General features: G+C 42.0%; 1 protein-coding gene across 9 annotated transcripts in view; it reads left to right on the top strand.

The window, feature by feature from the left end:
- ulk4 (unc-51 like kinase 4) overlaps positions 1-17,880 on the top strand; it is a 448,354-nt gene that overhangs the window by 119,729 nt on the left and 310,745 nt on the right. The window lies entirely within an intron of this gene.

The following is a 17,880-nucleotide window of genomic DNA, read 5'->3' as shown; positions in this document are numbered from 1 at the left end:
CACGACAGCTTTTGTTAGCATGATTTAATTGTATATTTGTGATTGTGAAATTGAGTGAAAGCAAAATAGAAATAAATGTAAGCCAAGTAGGATTAACACATCCTGGCAGCCAAACTATATACAGCTTGTACACCAGCCTTGCAGATTCAAAGAAAAGTTTCCAAGTGATTGCTGAAGATGCTTTAAAAAAGACTATCTTATTTTCAGAACATTTAGAAGACATAGTTCTGAGAAATGATGTGGTTATGCAATTACTCATTAACCCACAGCATCCATTTATATTCATTTTGAGTAAATGTGTAGTCAAATGAATAAAAACATCATTTTATATTGCTTTCTGATTTTAAAATTGAAATTTTGAACTAAAACAGATGTGAGGCAATAACAAGTGTATTGACAAATTTGGGGCAATAATAACAGGAGATATACAAGTATTTTAACGACACCAAGAGTTTATTATTTTTAAGTAACATGATGTCTTTTAGTCATAGGAGCAGGAGTAGGTCATTTGGTCCATTGAGCCTGCTGTTTCACTTGTTAGCCAAGGCAACTCTATCTTTCTTATCCCACGTTCCTGCCTTTCCTCAATATCCTTTATTATCCAAGTAAGTACCAATCACTGTTCTAAATGTCAACTTTTTTTTTTGCTTCTTTGGACCTTTTAGAGTAATGTGTTCCACATTCTCACAACCCCTTGCATGAAAAAGTTTTTTCCAAGATTTGTTTTTAACCAATGTGGCTGGAATTCTAAGATTATCTCTCTTTGATCTGGATCCCCATGCTAGAGGGAAGAACTTATTCCCTATCCACCCTGCCTATTACTTCCCATGTTTAAAGCCCCTCAAGCAGATCACCATTGAGGAGAGATTTGGATGGGGTGTAGTGGGGGTGGCGGAGGAGAATACAGAAGAAATGCAGCAAATTCCTGTGGATCTGAAGATGTCTGATATCTTGTCAAATACCTATGATACAGATGAGGCCAGCGATTCAGTAGAAGGAAATCTCGATCACTGTTGTAGCACCATGGAGCAAGTGGTTGCCCAAGGGAAGAATGTTAGCCACAGGAATGCAATGGTAATGGGAGATTTGTTGAGAAGCCTAAACAGTAACTTCCTTAAAAGTAGATGCGAGTGCTGGATGGTCTGTTGCCTCCCAAGTGTCAGGGACACAACTAAGTGGGTACAGAATTCCTTGAAAGGCTGGAGGATCAGCACAACTTTTGTAATTCATGGTGAAACTAAATAGATAGGAAAGAATAGGATGGATTCTTTTCATCTGTGCAGTAAGTATCCAACTCTATAGCATAAAGATACTATCAGACCCATAGGAATTTCCTTTTCTTCCTGCAAATAAAGCTCTGGGAATTAGGTAGATTAAGAACCTAGTAGGACCTCAAAAATGTGTTCAGGACTGTTTTCTCAGTCAATATATTGTTACTCCAACAAGAAAGGAAGCACCACTTGACCTGATTGTGGGTCATGAGCTGGAGCAAATATGTGACTGAAAAGTAAGGGAACATTTGGGAAACAGTGGCCATAACATAATTAGTAGAAGAATAGAAAAGGAAGAGGAAAATTGAGGGAAAGGGTACTTCATGATGGCTGGGGGGGTGGAAGTACATTATATTGAGTCAAATTTGCCCAGATTGACAAACAAAAACTATAGATTAGCAATTGGAAATGCTGAAGCAGGAGATGAAAAGATGCAAGGCAATACGTGGAAAGCTGGAGTTCCCTGGATGAGTAGGTAGAATAGATTAAATCTGAACAAAAAATAAACCGTGTCTGCAGTATAGATGATAAAAAAAAAAGGCCAGGATACATAAGCAATATAGGAAACAAAAAAGGGATGTTAGAAAGGCTAAGAGGGTGTATAAGAGCAAATTAGCAAAAAACCTAAAGAGTAATAAGAAAATTTTCTGTAGGCATGAGACAAAAGCAGGAGTGCAGACACGGGCCAGCGAGCCTGCAGCTGTAGCTCCCTGTCAGCCTCAGGGCTAGGAGAGCAGTAACCAGAAGGCTCCAAGTCCCAAAGATCTGATGCGAGCTGAGAAATTAACAATTTCCCTTACCTTGAGGCTCCTTTTCATCTTATGCTGGGCCCTCTGATCTGTGACGGGTCCCTAATGTCTGGGCTTGCCCTGGAATCTATTGCAGGAAATTAAGACAGGAAGCTGGAAACCCCCTCTCCTGTCTCATTCCTTTTAACGTTCTCAAGATATGGGCAACATTGCAAAGACCATTTATTGCCTATCCCTAGTTGTCCTGAGAAGGTGGTTCAAACCTTGAACCGCAGTGGTCTTGGTGGTCATTGTGTTCCTGAGAATTTCAAGCTATTCGCCCAGCAATGTGAAGCATTGGTGATATATGTCCAAGTCAAGATGATTAATGATTTGGAGGGCAACTTGGAGCGGAAAGTTTTTCCATGGCATATCTGCTTTTGTCTCTGATGAAAATTGTAGGAGAGGGAGATGCTTTTGATGTAACCTCAGTGCGTTGCTGCAGTGTGTCCTGTAGATACTACATAATGCCGCTGTAGTGCATCAGGGATGAAGGGAGTGGACATTGAGTCCAGTTTGAGGGTGCTTCTCAAGCAAGCTGCTCTGCTCAAGATGTTGAAGTTCTTAAGTATATATCTTAAGTAAATAAATCCTAATAGGCTGTGAGTATGCATATAATCCTGATGTTGTGAGCCTTGTGGATGGTGGATCATACACCTGACATGAGCCTTATAGATGGAGAGGCTGTGATAGGTAAGGAAAGGGAGCCATTTACTACTGAGCACTCAGTCCCTGCCTTGCTTTTGCAGTTATCATGTTGATATGGCTACTCCAGTTAAGCTTCTGTACAGTGGTGATCACCAAGGTATTGATGGTATGGGACACAGCAAATATTGTGCTGCTGAATGTAAGGGGAGGCCCAAGCCAGGATATTAACAAAGTCCAGCTGTGGGCTGTTGGGCACTGCATCACTGTTGGAAGAGCTGTGAATGAGGCTGAGCACTGAGGAATTGTCTGCAAACAGCTCTGCTCTTATTGACCTTATGATGGAGGGAAGCAGCTGAAGATCATTTTGACTGTGGATGATTCCCTGAATTACACCTGCAGCAATATCCTGCAGCTGTGATAGTTGAACTCCGGCAAGCATGACCATCCTTCTTGGCTTCATGAATGACTCCAGCCACTGCAGAATTTTTCTTTTGACTGCCATTGGTCTGTCTTAGACTATGGCACCAAGGAGCCCTACCAATCAAAACCTTTTCTACATGTATGCTGGCTCTTCTCTGCCCATTTGGAAATGGCCCAGAAATCCTTGGTAATGTAACGCAGCAGCACCTCGCCTCCTTTTCCTTTAATTTGATGTCTAAGGAATAAGTATGTTCCAGGCATAAAGGTGAGGAAAATCAGCCCTATTGTTTCTGTGTGTTTTTTCTTCCCCCCACCCCCCTACCAATTTTTATCTCTCTATATTTTGTTTTCTTTTCATCTCTCATATTCTCTGATATGTTTTATCTGGAACTTCTTCAGAGCTACTCCTGCTCTGCTGCCATAGCTTTGCTGGCAGTTCGGCAGAAACACTGTTTATGCATGTAAAAGGGTTTCAGCCACACCTTTGGTAAAGTTACGCCAGCAAGCAGGAGCAGCTCCAAGGAAACTCCCGACCTGTGTGTCTTTACTAAGAAATGCCACCAATATTCCCCCCAGAGGCAGAGAGAGTAACTTTTATGGTTAGTACACTCAACATTTTAACTCAAAAGTGGAAGCAATCTCTTCAGTAACTTCTTAATTTTTTTTTTTAATCGATTACAAAGAATTATGGCTAAATAGATTTGGGGGCAGGTGAGATCTACTGTGTTTGTAGAATTTTCACTTTGAATATTGATTTCTATCAGTGAAGCACCAATGATTGGTTGGCAGTTCAATGAGGCGGGATTTCCTCCCTTAAGCATGTGGAAGTCCCGCCTCGCAACAATTAAAGCCTGGGGGCCCGTAAAATACGGAACGGATCCCCAGGCGAGGCAGAAGCGGGCTCGCCACCGACTTTTACGTCTGAGGCCGGCTCCCATCCGCCCATCGTAAAATTCCGACCATATGTTCTATTATTGTGTTCAATTTAGGAAGAATATGCTTTTCCTTTTTGGACTTTACAGTTGGGAAAGGTAAATCTCAGGAGGAACTATCATGATTTCAAAACATAATTTCAAGTTAGAGTTCAAACAAAATAGACTTGTCAACTAAGTGGCGAATGGACTGAATCTTGTCACATTGATTGTGCAGTGTTGTTAGGGAATCTCTTACATTTAATTGGCTAACTGCAATAATAGAACATAAAGCTTTGAAAATTCAAATTATTTTAATGATTTCCCAAAACTTTAAGCAGTAGTCCACAGCAGAAAGTGGTGTTCATGGCTAAAGGCACAGAATGTCTTTTGTGGAAGAGCCATCTAATCGACCCATTTTTAAATCATTTTTGATGCAGAAGCTTAGGAGAGACAGAGCAGGAACGACAAGATTTGCCAGGAAGATTGAAGAGCTATTGAGAGTCATTTAAATTAGATGGGGGAGGGAAGAGGAGCAAATTGGATCCCAAACAAAATTGTTAACAGAGTGGATGTTAACCAGTGGACAAGCACGAACATAGAGTGATGCCGTGTACTTGAACCAGCTACCAGCAGTAGAGAAACACTGAGGGCTTTACGTAGCAAGTTGTTGATAGTGCAATCTGATAGCATTGCAGGGATGGAAACTGGACATCGGGAACTTGAATGAACAGGGCAAGCAACTGTGCATCTCCTCAAACAATCAGATTGAAGGATTGTAAATAAACAGAAGAATGACAGAGAAGGAAGTGTAAATTAGAGTGGGTGAATTCAATGTCAAAACAGGTACAGAAAGAAATAAAGAGCGGAAGGAAAGATTGGATTAAGAGGGAGAGAAGAAGTGAAAGGAAAAGTTTTAAAAAAACTTCAAATTTGACATTTTCAAAATTTCCAACAATTAATACTTGAAGTAATAAGACTCCACACTTTTAATAGTTAATTGTCAGTGCCCGTGAGGTTGATTGGTTGTAACTAACATCGCAATTTGTTAAAAGGGTATTTGTGCTTGTGATGCCAAAGATTAACTTTCTGTGGCAAGTTTAGTTTTCATTTACTGTGAAAGTTTTAGCAACTTCATACCATTCAGTGCATTTCAATGGTGAGGCAGACTGCAAGATGCCCTTTTTGTGAAGCTAACTTGGACGGCAACTTTTGGATATTGATATTTAACCACGCATCTGCCCCCTCAAACCACCCTGTCTGCTGCCTGAAGGTTCCATACCATACACACTTAAATAACAGCAAGATTCATTAGCCTCCCTGTTATTTTGACAGCAGAATCAAACCAAGATGTCTGAATTGAGGCTGTAGGGATATCAGAAAAATTGTTAATCCCTAAAGATGGTAATAGATATGACATAAAGGGACATAACGTATTCAGAAAAGTTAGGTAAGAGCAGAAGTGGCGTACCTCACTATGTCAGGGATACCTGCTAGGATATAGAAGTGATCCAATGGGAGGAGGGAAAATTACACAAAAATGTCCAACCAGAGCAATTCATGAACATAAAAAAAAAACAAAGCTAAATATAATAGTATGTCATAGACCAGTAGGTCACAACAAGATTGAAGGAATTGGTAGGATATGTGACAACAGTTAGATTATATTAATGCAGGGCGGGCGGTGGGGGGTGGGGGGGGTTGGTGGGTGGGGTGGGAAATGAATTGTAATTTTTAGTAGAGCGAAGCCACGGTGGGAAGAACTTGTGAAGTGGGATGCCTGAGGGACTGTTGGGACCTGGTCTAATTTCTAACAGTTTGAATTCATAAGCTCAATATAAACTGCTCAAAATTGCTAGATGATATTGAACTGGTGCAGGTACAGGAAAGGGAGTTCAATTTGAAGAGATAGACAAGGTTCTATACATGTTGGATAAAATAAGCAATTGGACGGAACAGTGGTAAATGAAGCTTAAGTATTGCAGGTAGGTTGGCATCACGTGTATTCCAGAACTCCAAATGGACAACTGGAACTTATAAAAACTGAGATAAGTAGGTGTTTGTTAGGCAAGAATATCAAATGATATGGAGTAAAGGCAGGTAAATAAAGTTGAGATACAGGTCAGCCATGATCTAGTTGAATAGCAGAGCAGGCCCACGGAGCTGAATGGTCTACTCCTGTTCTGATGCTGCTGTTGAACTTGCTCAAAGAGAAGTTGAGAAAGATCTAGTGGCTTTAATACACTCTGCTCAACAAATTCAATCACCATGGAGCAGCAATTAACAAAGCAAATAGAATTGTGCATTCTATAGTCAAAATAGTGGAGCAGAAGTTGGAAGCAGTCATGCTTAAACTACGCAGTACTCTGGCAAGATCACACCTATCTGGAGTACTATTCAGAGAAGATTAATAAGACCGCTATCTAACAACAAAGCTCTGAGTCATGAGGAAAAACGAGAAAGCTGGACTTTAAGGATGGAGCCTCATCGAAGTCTATGATTCTGGGTACTGCCTGTGTGGAGTTTGCAAGTTCTCCCTTTGTCTGCGTGGGTTTTCCCCGGGTGCTCCGGTTTCCTCCCACAGCCAAAGACTTGCAGGTGATAGGTAAATTGGCCATTGTAAATTGCCCCTAGTGTAGGTAGGTGATAGGGAATAAGGGATTACTGTAGGGTTAGTATAAATGGGTGGTTGTTGGTCGGCACAGACTCGGTGGGCCGAAGGGCCTGTTTCAGTGCTGTATCTCTTAGTAAATAAATAAATATGCCGAATAATTGAGCAAGTAAATTGGGAACACTACTTGAAATTAAATCAGAACAACAGGAAAAAAGGAGCACAGGTTCAAACTCATGAAAGCCAAAATTAGGACTGATACCAAGAAGATTTTTTTAACTCAAAGGCTAACAGTCACATGAAATAAACTTCCAGGTATGGTAATGAAGCAAAGACCTGAAATCTTTTAGGAAAATGTTGGATGCTGTGATGAGGCACTGTAGGGTCTTTCTGAATGGATGAACCAAATGATCTTTTATATATCATGTGATCTTGAGATATTCAAGTGTTAGTTAAGTTAAGTAAGTGAAAATAATAGCATAGTGGTATGCAAACCTTTCACCTCTGCTGACTGTAAGGATCCTATGTCAAATTAGCTTGGTCTGTCTTAATCCAGTTCATATTAGCGATAACCTTACAGCATACACTGTCACTAAGTTGACAATGTAACTTAGAGATTTCAGTTCACAGTTAAGTAGTAGTGGATGCTTTTGAAGTTGAGGTTCATACCCATGAGAGAATATTCTGTTTAGAATTAATTAGATACTGTGACCAAAGTTTCATACAGCAATGGTTACTTTATATAGAGCTTAGTCTATTCTGCCATTAACTGTGTCTAATCAGATATTTTGAATTCAGACTTACGACTGGTAGGCATGTAAGCATAAATGAAAGATGTCACTAAAACCACTTCAAAAAAGTGAATGAGCAGCCTGTCTGTTTGTGGAACTTCCAGTGGTTCTGCTGATGTTGATTAATTAACCGTGAACCAGCTTGGAGAGAGAGACCGTGCATGCTTTTCCCCACAACTCATTTGGGGTAGGCCTCCAACTGAATATAGTTACGATACCAGATGTTCAGGACCAGCTGAAAGGCTCAGATGTCTTGTGTTAATAGTTTTTTTTTAAATTCCTTGAGGGATGGTAAACAAAAAAAAAAATGTTGGCACCCACACAGACCCTATAATTGTAAATTTTAAATAAATTGTATACTTAATACATATTCAGGTCTACCTAGCCTCCAGCCTAGTGAATCCCAGCCATTATTTTCTGGTTGCACCAAGTTGCACGAGATCGCCATGTCAGGAGACAGCACCATTCATCCAATCTAAAAAGCAGCTAAAAGTGAGTGATACACAAAAGCACAAAGCAACAGAAGCTGAGTGTTCGTTAGGTCAGGAATTTTCAGGTTATTTGAAGTTGTCTGTTTTTTTCGACTGAAACCTTTTATTTTATATTGTTTGGTCATTTAATTTACTGTTATTAACAGTGGGAAGTACTCAAAGAAGTATTTTGTTACGATACAAAATCAGTACACACCCCTAATAGGCAATGGCTCCACTTGTGTCGTTAAACAATCATGGCCAAGAAATGAGCCAGAATCAAGCTAGAAGAAAAGGCATACATGAATGCAAATAGATGTGAAAATGCAGTGGACTGAGAGAGCCTTTTCTTTAAATAAAAACAGATACAAAGAAAGTAAGAAGTGCAGCAAGGAATATTAAAAATGTTGCAAAGCTAACAGCAAATTTTTTATACATATATTAAGAGAAAGAAAGTGGTAAAGAGAAAGAAAAATTCCAAGGGGAGGACCCACTATCCGTGGTTAACTAAAAAAGTTAGAGATAGTATCAAACTTAAAGAAAAAGCATATAATTGTGCAAAAATGGGTGGCAGGTCAGAAGATTGGACAGAATATAAAAAGCAGCAAAGAACAACTAAAAGATTAATGAGGAGGGAAAAATTAGAGTATGAGAGAAACCTAGCAAGAAATATGAAGACAGATAGTAAGAGTTTCTATAGCTATTTTAAGAAGAAAAGAGTTAAAGTGAACGTTGGTCCTTTAGAAAGTAAGTCCGGGGATATTTTGCATCGGTCTTCACCATAGAGGATAGAAGTAACATCCCAGAAATAACTATAAATCAGGAAATGGAAGGGAGGGAGGAACTCAAGAAAATTACAGTCATCAGGGAAGTGGTACTGAACAAATTGTTGGAGCTGCGGACTGACAAGCCCCCAGGTCCTGATGGACTTCATCCTAGGGTCTTAAAAGAAGTGGGCTAGTGAGATAGTTGATGTGTTGGTTTTGATTTTCCAAAATTCCCTAGATTCAGGGAAGGTTTCATTAGATTGGAAAATAGCGAATGTAACTCTTTTATTTAAAAAGGGAGGGAGACAGAAAGCAGAAAACTACAGGCCAGTTAGCTTAACATCTGTCATAGGGAAATATTGGAAGCTATTATTAAAGACATAGCTGGGCTTTAGAAAAATTCAAGGTAATCAGGTAAAGTCAACATGGTTTTGTGAAAGGGAAATCATGTTTAACCAATTTATTGGAGTACTTTGAACAAGTAACATGTGCTATGGATAAAGGGGAACCGGTGAATGTACTGTATTTAGATTTCCAGAATGCATTTGATAAGGTGCCACATCAAATGTTATTGTAGAAAATAAAAGCTTATGGTGTAGGGGCTAACATTTTGGTATGGATAGAAGATTGATGAGCTAATGGGAAACAGAGAGTTGGTATAAATGGGTCATTTTCTGGTTGGTAAGATGCAATGAGTGATGTGCCACAGGGATTAGTGCTGGGGCCTCAACATTTTTAAATTTATATAAATGACTTGGATGAAGGGACCGAAGTTATGGTTGCTAAATTTGCTGATGACACAATGATAGGTAGGAAGGTAAGTTATGAAGAAGACATAAGGAGGCTACAAAGGGATATAGATAGGTTAAGTGAGTGGGCAAAAATCTGGCAAATGGAGTATAATGTGGGAAATGTGAAATTGTCCACTTTGGCAGGAAGAATAAAAAAGCATATTATCTAAATGAGAGATTGCAGAGCTCCGAGATGCAGAGGGATCTCGGTGTCCTATTCCATGAATTGCAAAAGATTAATATGCAGGTACAGCACATAATTAGGAAAGCTAATAAGAATTTATTGAGAGGGGAATTGAATACAAAAGTAGGGAGGTTATGCTTCAGCTATACAGGGCATTGGTGAGACCACATCTGGAGTACTATGTATAGTGTTGGTCTTCTTTAAGGAAGGACGTAAATGCATTGGAAGCAGTTCAGAGAAGGTTTACTAGACTACTAGGAATAGGCGGCTTGTCTTATGAGGAAAGTTTGGACAGGCTAGGCATGTATCTGCTGGAATTTAGAAGAGTAAGTGGCGACTTGATTGAAACATATAGGATTCTGAAGGGTCTTGACAGGGTGGATGTGGAAAGGATGGTTCCTCTTGTGGGAGAATCTAGAACTAGGGGGTCACTTTAAAAATAAGGGGTCGCCCATTTCGGACTGAGATGAGGAGGATTTTTTTCTTTCAGAGGGCCAGGAGTCTTTGGAATTCTCGTCCTCAAAAGATGGTGGAAGCAGAGTCTTTGAATATTTTTAAGGCAGAGGTAGATAGATTTTTGATAAGCAAGGGGGTGAAAGGTTAGTGGAGGTAGGCGGGAATGTGGAGTTGAAGATATAATCAGATCAGCCATGATCTGATTTAATTAAGGAGCAGGCTCGAGGGGCTGAGTGGCTAATTTGTATGTTCGTAAATGAGAATGTGGGCACATTAAAGCGAGATGTAGGTGAAACAATAATGGACAATAACAAAACTGCAGGCTTGTTAAATTAGTACTTTGTATCCATTTTCACAGTAGAGGAAGAGGACAAAATACCAGTGCTGCAAGGGAACTTAAAAATCAATCAAGCAGAAAAATATAGTGGATTTAATTTACGAAAGGAAATGGTAAGGAAGAAAATAATGGGCCTTAAAACAGACAGATTTACAGAATCTGAAGGTTTCCAACTCAGACTATTGAAAGCAATAGGTGTGGAAATCGCAGCTGCGTTAGTCATAATTTTTTCAAGCTCTCTAAATTCAGGAATTGTGTCTTTGGATTGGGAACTTGCACATGTCACTCCATTAATTAAGAAAGGAGGGAGGGAGAAACCAGGTAACTGCAGACCCATCAGTTGTGGGGAAATTACTGGAATCTTATCAGAGGTAGAATCAGAGATAGAATCATAGAATGGTTACAAAACAGAAGGATGCCATTTGGACCATCGTGTCTGTGCCAGCTCTCTGTGGGAGCAATTCAGCTAGTCCCATTCCCCGCCTTTTCCCCCTAGCCCTGCAATTGTTTTCTTTTCAGATAACCAATTCTTTTTTAAAAGCAATGATTGATGTATCTGCACCACACTTTCGGGCAGTGCATTCCAGATCCTAACGACTCGCAAGTAAACCACGACTTGTTTTTATTTATCTCCCACTTTTTATTTTCCTCTTCTCTCGCTCAAGCAAAAAGATTGTAAGGTCAACTAGACCTCTCTCGAAACTACTTTATTGTATCCGCAACAGCCACGTATGGGAAGCATGCTCATTTATTCCTCCTAAGCCCTTTCCACCATTTCCACCCCGAGTTTTGTTAATTGTTTTAAGATCAGATCAGATTTCTCCATATAAGAAATTACAAACGTGGACTTGCATTATACAACACACAACATTGTGAAACAATGTGCCATGCTGCCCTTGGTAGATAAAGTGAATGGGCAAAAATTGTGGCAATTGGATTTCTGTGTAGGCAAATGTGAGATTATTGACTTTGGATCTAAAAAGGATAGAACAGGGTACTTTCTAAATAGAGAAAATCTAGAAACAGTGGAGGTTCAAATCAGGGGGTCCAGGTACATAAATAATTAAAATATCATGAACAGGTACAGAAAATAATCAAAAAGGCTAATGGAATGCTGGCCTTTAGATCTAGAGGACTAAAATAGAAGGGGATAGAAGTCATGCTTCAGCTGTAGAAAGCCCTGGTTAGACTACATATGGAGCACTGTGAGCAGTGCTGGGCACCACACCTTAGAAATCTATTGGCCTTGGAGGGAGTGCAGCGTAAATTTACCAAAATGATACCTGGACTCCAAGGGTTAAACTATACGGAGCGATCACACAAACGAGGATTGTATACCCTTGAATTTAGAAGTTTAAGTGATGATTTGATCGAAGTTTATCCAGATATTAAGAGGAACAGGTAGAGAGAAACTGTTTCTGCTGGTTGGAGAGTTTCTGAGTTGGGGGCATTGTCTAAAAATTAAAGTCAGACCTTTCGGGAATGAAATGGGGAAACACTTCTACAGACAAAAGGTGGTAAAAGTTTTAACTCTGCTGCAAATGAGAATTGATGCTACATCAGCTGTTAATTTTAAATCTGAGATTGAGATTTTTGTTAGCCAGAGGTGCTAAGGGATATGGGGCAAATGCGGATATGTGGAGTTAAGTCGCAGATCAGTCATGATCTCATTGAATGGCGGAACAGGCTCGAGGAGCTACGTGGTCTCTTCCTCTTCCTATGTTTTCTTAAACAAATTAATATTAAAAACACAAATATCCGCTCTTTGCTAGTAACATTAATTCCTCTCCCACGGTCATTCAACACCACTGCCTGAACATCGCCCCTCCTTCAGCAGCAGCTCTTTCAACAGGAGGATTGATAGTGGGCTAAATTTTTGCCCAGATGCAGGAAACAAAATCCGGGTTTGTTTTTGGATCAGAACCCCGCCTCTGGTGGAAAACTGATTAAAGTTAAGATTTTTGTGTGGGGAAGCTCTTAAGCAGTATGGAGATGTAAAAGTCGGTGGGGAACCCGCTTTCACCTAGTCTGGGGATCTGTCCTGCATTTTATGGGTCCCCAGGCTTTAATTGTCCTGAGGCGGGACTTCCACCCACTTGAGGGAGGAAGTCCCGCCTCAGTGAGCTGCCGGCCAATCAGCGGGACGGCAGCTCTTAGTCCCAGCAGCGCCACCTGGAGCGGTGGCCACTGCTGGGACTGCAGCACAGCCAACACCATGAACAGAGAGATGAGGTAATTAAAACAAGAAATGCTGGAAATACTCAGCAGGTCTGGCAGCATCTCTGGAGAGAGAAGCAAAGTTAATATTTTGGGTCAGTGACCCTTCATCATCTCTCCACAGATGCTGCCAGACCTGCTGAGTATTTCCAGCATTTCTTGTTTTTATTTCAGATTTACAGCATATGCAGTATTTTGCTTTTATTCTAGAGATGAGGTAAGTTGGGCTTGCCTCACCAGGGGGATCAGTCCTTCCCTGGTGAGGCTGGAGTGGTCGTTTAGGGGGAGAGGGGGGTGTCCTGGGTACCGGGGGTGGGTTGGGAGGCGGGGGCAACCTCAATCAGGCACCCTGTGCCCAATTGCCATGGCCCCCTCCCCTGGGGTGCGGAAACGCCAGCAGCTATCGCTGGGCGGCCTTTCCCATCCCCAGCACACCCACCCGTGGAGGCAGGCGCAGGCTCTTAAGTGGCAACTTAAGGGCCTTGATTGGGCTCGGGTGGGCAGGCTGTTTCACCCCACTGCCCGACCGCCATAAAGTCGACCGCATGCGGGAGTGGGGCGGGTAGGCCTCCCGGAGCCTCCTGCTCAATTTTACGCCGCCCCCACCAACTGACCTGCTGGGGCGGCGTAAAATTCAGCTTGAAGTGTGGGACTCATTTAGACTCCCCTGGCACCCATCACTGAGGCTGCTGGTTGTCCTGAGGAAATATATACAGTTTGTGTCAAAGCCTTCCACTTCATCAGAGGGAAGCGAGATGTCACAGGGGAGCCAGAGGCCTGGCACCCGGGGCAGGGCTGCCCTTTCTTCATCAGTACCGACCTGGATCTAATGATGATGGCTGTGAGGGAGAGATGGGGGGTCCTCTTCTTGAAGGGTGGCAGGAGAAGGCCACTTCTTCGTGCAGCAGGGGAACCTCTCTGTTTAGCATCATGTCCCTCTGCCTCTTTCTCCTCTTCTCTCACCTTCTCTTCCTCCCCTGATGAGCTTCTAATGGCTCATTGCCTTCAAGGTCCACAACTCTCTGGAGAGCGCAGCACTTCATTAACTGAGACCCTTGCAGGAGGGTTATGGAGGGCACCATCCAACTGATTCAGGCAACAGAATTGCATCTTCAGAAGCCCGATGGCCTGCTCAATGGTCATAATACTGAGCAGGTGGCATTGGTTGATAGCCTCTGCCTGGGCTCCCATAGAGTGGTCAGTAGCCATCTCTTCAAAGGATATTCCTTGTCCCCTAGGATCCATCTACGCACTTTGGAGGTTGGAGTGAAGATCTAAGGCAGCCTGGACTGGCAGAGAATGACGGAACACGGCAGCTGACAGGAAAGTGAGCGCACACGTGGAGGAAGCTCTTGTTGTGCTCGCAGACCTTGGACGTTGAGTGAGTGGAAGCCCTTTCTGTTGATGAATCTGTGTGGCCGCTCATGTGTGCGATTGCGGATGCTCTGCACCTGGGGAAATGCAGCAATGGAGATGAAACCCAATGGCCTCTGTCCTTGCCAGGCCGTTTCTGTTGTGAAATGAATGTGCTATCCAGAACTAGCAAAGCTAGCATCATTGACCAGCAAGATGCTACTAAGGGCCACAGCTGATCCTTGCAAGGAGCCAGAAGTGAATAAATTCAATCCCACAGTGACTTTGATGTTCACTGGCAGGGCATGGTGACCAGTGCTGTGAGATGCAAGGTCTTTGGCGACGAGGGCACAGATATCTGTGACCATCTGCCTGTGAGTCGCAGTCTCCTGTGGCACTTCGTCTCAGTCATCTCCAGCTAACTCCGTCTTCGGCAGTGGGTTGATGGTTTGGCTTCTATTGCTTTCCTGCCCCTCTTTCCTCTCGCATGTCCTCCTAATGTCCAAGGTTCTGCTCTTCCTATGGAGGGTGTTGCCCCTCATTGCCACTGGGCCCAAAATCTGACAGTGATGCCCATGGCCAGCTGCAGCCTTCCTTTTGGTCAGGTTCTCGCCCAGCAGTCCTTGGCAACCTTGCCCCCTGCTCCTCTGCTCCTGTGATGCCAGGGGGTGACGACCCCATTCAAAGCCTGAGCGCTGAATGCCCACTCTCCCTACCACCTGCGCAGTGCCATGGGCACCTCCCCTTTTCCCCTGTTAACCCTATATGGAGTCATGACTGACTCCCCACTATTTAAAAAGGGAGCAAGAGAGAAAACTGAGAACTATAGAACTAGTCGTTTGACGTCATTAGTAGGGAAAATGTTAGAATCTCTTATATAGGACGAGATAACTGGACACTTGGAAAATAATGATATGATTGGGCAGAGTCAACATGGATTTGTGAAAGGGAAATTATGTTTGACAAACCTGGAGTTTTTTGAGGATGTTACTTGTAGCATAGATAAAGGAGAATCAGTCGATGTGGTGGATTTTCAGAAGACTTTTGATAAGGTCCCACAGGAGGTTAGTAAACAAAATTAAAGCACATGGGATACTGCAATGGACTGAGAATTGGTTAACAAACAGAATGCAGACAGTAGGAATAAATGGGTCATTCTCAGGATGGCAGGCTGTTACTCGTGGGGTACCACAAAGATCAGTGCTTGGGCCACAGCTGTTTATAATCTATATAAATGATTTGGATATGGGGACCAATTGTAATATTTCCAAATTTGGGACTGACACGAAACAAGGGGGGAATGTAAGTTGTGAGGAGGATGCAAGGAGGCTTCAAGGGGATTTGGACACGCTAAGTGAATGGGCAAGAATGTGGCAGATGGAATCTAATGTGAATAAATGTGAAGTGATCCACTTTGGTAGAAAAACCAGAAAGGCAGAGTATTTCGGAAATGGTGAGAGGTTGGGAAGTGTTGATGTCCAAAGAAACCTGGGTGTCCTTGTTCATGAGTCACTAAAAGCTAGTATGCAGGTGCAGCAAGCAATTAAGAAGGCAAATGGGATATTGGCCTTCATTGCAAGGGAATTTGAGTACAGGAGTAAAGATGTATCACTTCAGTTGTATAAAGCCTTGGTGCAATCGCAGCTTGGGTATTGCGTACAGTTTTGGTCTCCTTATCTAATTAAGGTTATACTTGCCACTCCAGGTGCTGCTCCACAAACCACTGACCACCTCCAGGCGCTTACCTATTGTCTCCTGAGACAAGGAGGCCAAAGAAGAAGAAGACTTGCCATTGAGGGAGTACAACGGAGGTTCACCAGACTAATCCCTGGGATGGCAGGATTGTCTGATGAGGAGAGATTGCAGAAACTGGGCTTGTATTCTCTAAGGTTTCAAAGGAATGACATCCTGTAACTGACATGCTGTCTGGCAATGGTATTTTCGGGGCCCCCCTACCTCTGTGCCCGACTTTGGGGGCACCCTGAAAATTCAGCCCAGTGACTAAGCACTTGGACATGAATTTGTGATGGTTAGGTCATGTTTGGCTAAGAGTTGAACATTTTGAGGAGGTCATAGGTGGCTTGTTGGGTGCTATGGATGCTGTCTGTAGGGACTTCCTTAGACCATTTGATAAGCTGACACATTAGAGATCATTTGCAAAAATGAAAGTGCACAGAATCTGAGTTAACCTTGTGACATGGCTTGGTAATTCATTGGGAGGTAAGAGACGGAGGAGGGATAAAGGAAATGTTCTCTGATTGGCTAGATGTGACGAAGGATCTGTACTGGGGCCTCAACTTTTCACCAGATGTGTTAATCACTTGGATGAAGGAAGAGTGTTGTAGATCCAGGTTTGCAGATGACATAAAAATTATAAAATTGTTACATTTTTAAACTTTATGTTCTCTTGTAGCTAAATTAGTGTTAACTGCTATCTCATATTCCTCTGTGACAGTAAAATATTTCCTGTGCTGTAATTTCTATGATTCTTTAAAACCGAAAGGCAATGTTAGGCTTACAGTGTGCAAACTTTCAAGGATATATTTCAACAGTGAAAGTTGGAAAGGAGGAACAATTTAAGTTACTTGGACATTATGGAAATTTCAGAGGCTACTGTCTTTACCAGACCCAGCTAAGCAAAAGCACTAAAGTCAGCAAGGTGTTTCTCCTTGAATATAAGTCAGTGAGAGTTGCCTGTTTCTGGAAATGGATCAATACCTCATGCAGTGCAATGATATATTAATGCGGAGGTATCCAAGCTTTTTGTTTTCGTGAGCTACATGGGTGTATTCATGAACCTTTTGGAGCAACATATATTAAGTTTAAATCCATTTTACATTAACATACTTTGACATTCTGATTTTAGATTTATCTTCTAAGACTTTTACAAGCCGCCTGACCTATGGAAACAGGACAAATCAGGAAATAAACAATCCAAGCACAAACAGGGTTGGGGAACGGGGATGAGAAAAGCTGGAACTGTTTTTAGAGCAGAGAAGGTTAAGGGGTGATTTAATAGAGGTGTTCAAAATTATGAATGGTTTTGATAAGATAAATAACTGTTGGCAGGTGGGTTGGTAACCAGAGGACACAGATTTAAGACTATCGGTGACAGAGTTAGGGAAGGTGAGGATAATTTTTTTGTGTAGTGAGTTATTATGGTCTGGAATGCACTGCCTGAAAAGGTGGTGGAAGAAGACTTAATAGTAACTTTCAAAAGGGAATTGGATTTATACTTCAAAAGGAAAATTTGGACCGTTTTGGGGAAAGGGTAGGGGAGTGGAACAATTAGACAGCTCTGAAATGAGCTGGCACAGGCATGGTGGAGCAAACTGCCACCTTCTGTGCTGCAAGATTCTGTGATTCTAAGAGGCACAGCAAGTTGTGTAGATGGGGAGCAGGAATTTACAAAGGGATATAGACAGACTAAGTAACTATGGCAGATGAAGTTCATTGTATGGAAGTGTAAGGTCATCTACTTCAGATCCGAGAAGGACAAATAATATTTTCTTAATGGCCAGACACATGCGGCTGTGGAGGAGCAAAGGGATTTGGGTGTTCATGTACCCAGACCATTAGAAGCTCCTGCACAGGTACAAAAAAATAATCAAAAAGGTTAATGGACTGTTGGTCTATATCTTAAGGGGGTTGGTGTGCACAAGTGAGGAAGTAATACTTCCATTATCAAGAGCCTTTCCAGACTCCATCTGGAGTAGTTGGGATGAAATTAGTCCATGCAATAGTCAATGAAAAAGAAAAAATAGACATCAGTGGCAAAGATAATTGGGCAGTGTGTGAAAGGAGCTACTGATTTGCTATGAGCTCACTTCAGTTTTCTGGAGTTTTATCCCCCTGATTTCTGTAT

This window comes from Heterodontus francisci, chromosome 2 (genome assembly GCF_036365525.1).
Source record: "Heterodontus francisci isolate sHetFra1 chromosome 2, sHetFra1.hap1, whole genome shotgun sequence".
In the NCBI taxonomy this organism is placed as follows: Eukaryota; Metazoa; Chordata; class Chondrichthyes; order Heterodontiformes; family Heterodontidae; genus Heterodontus; species Heterodontus francisci.
This window is presented reverse-complemented; position numbering and strand designations above follow the sequence as displayed.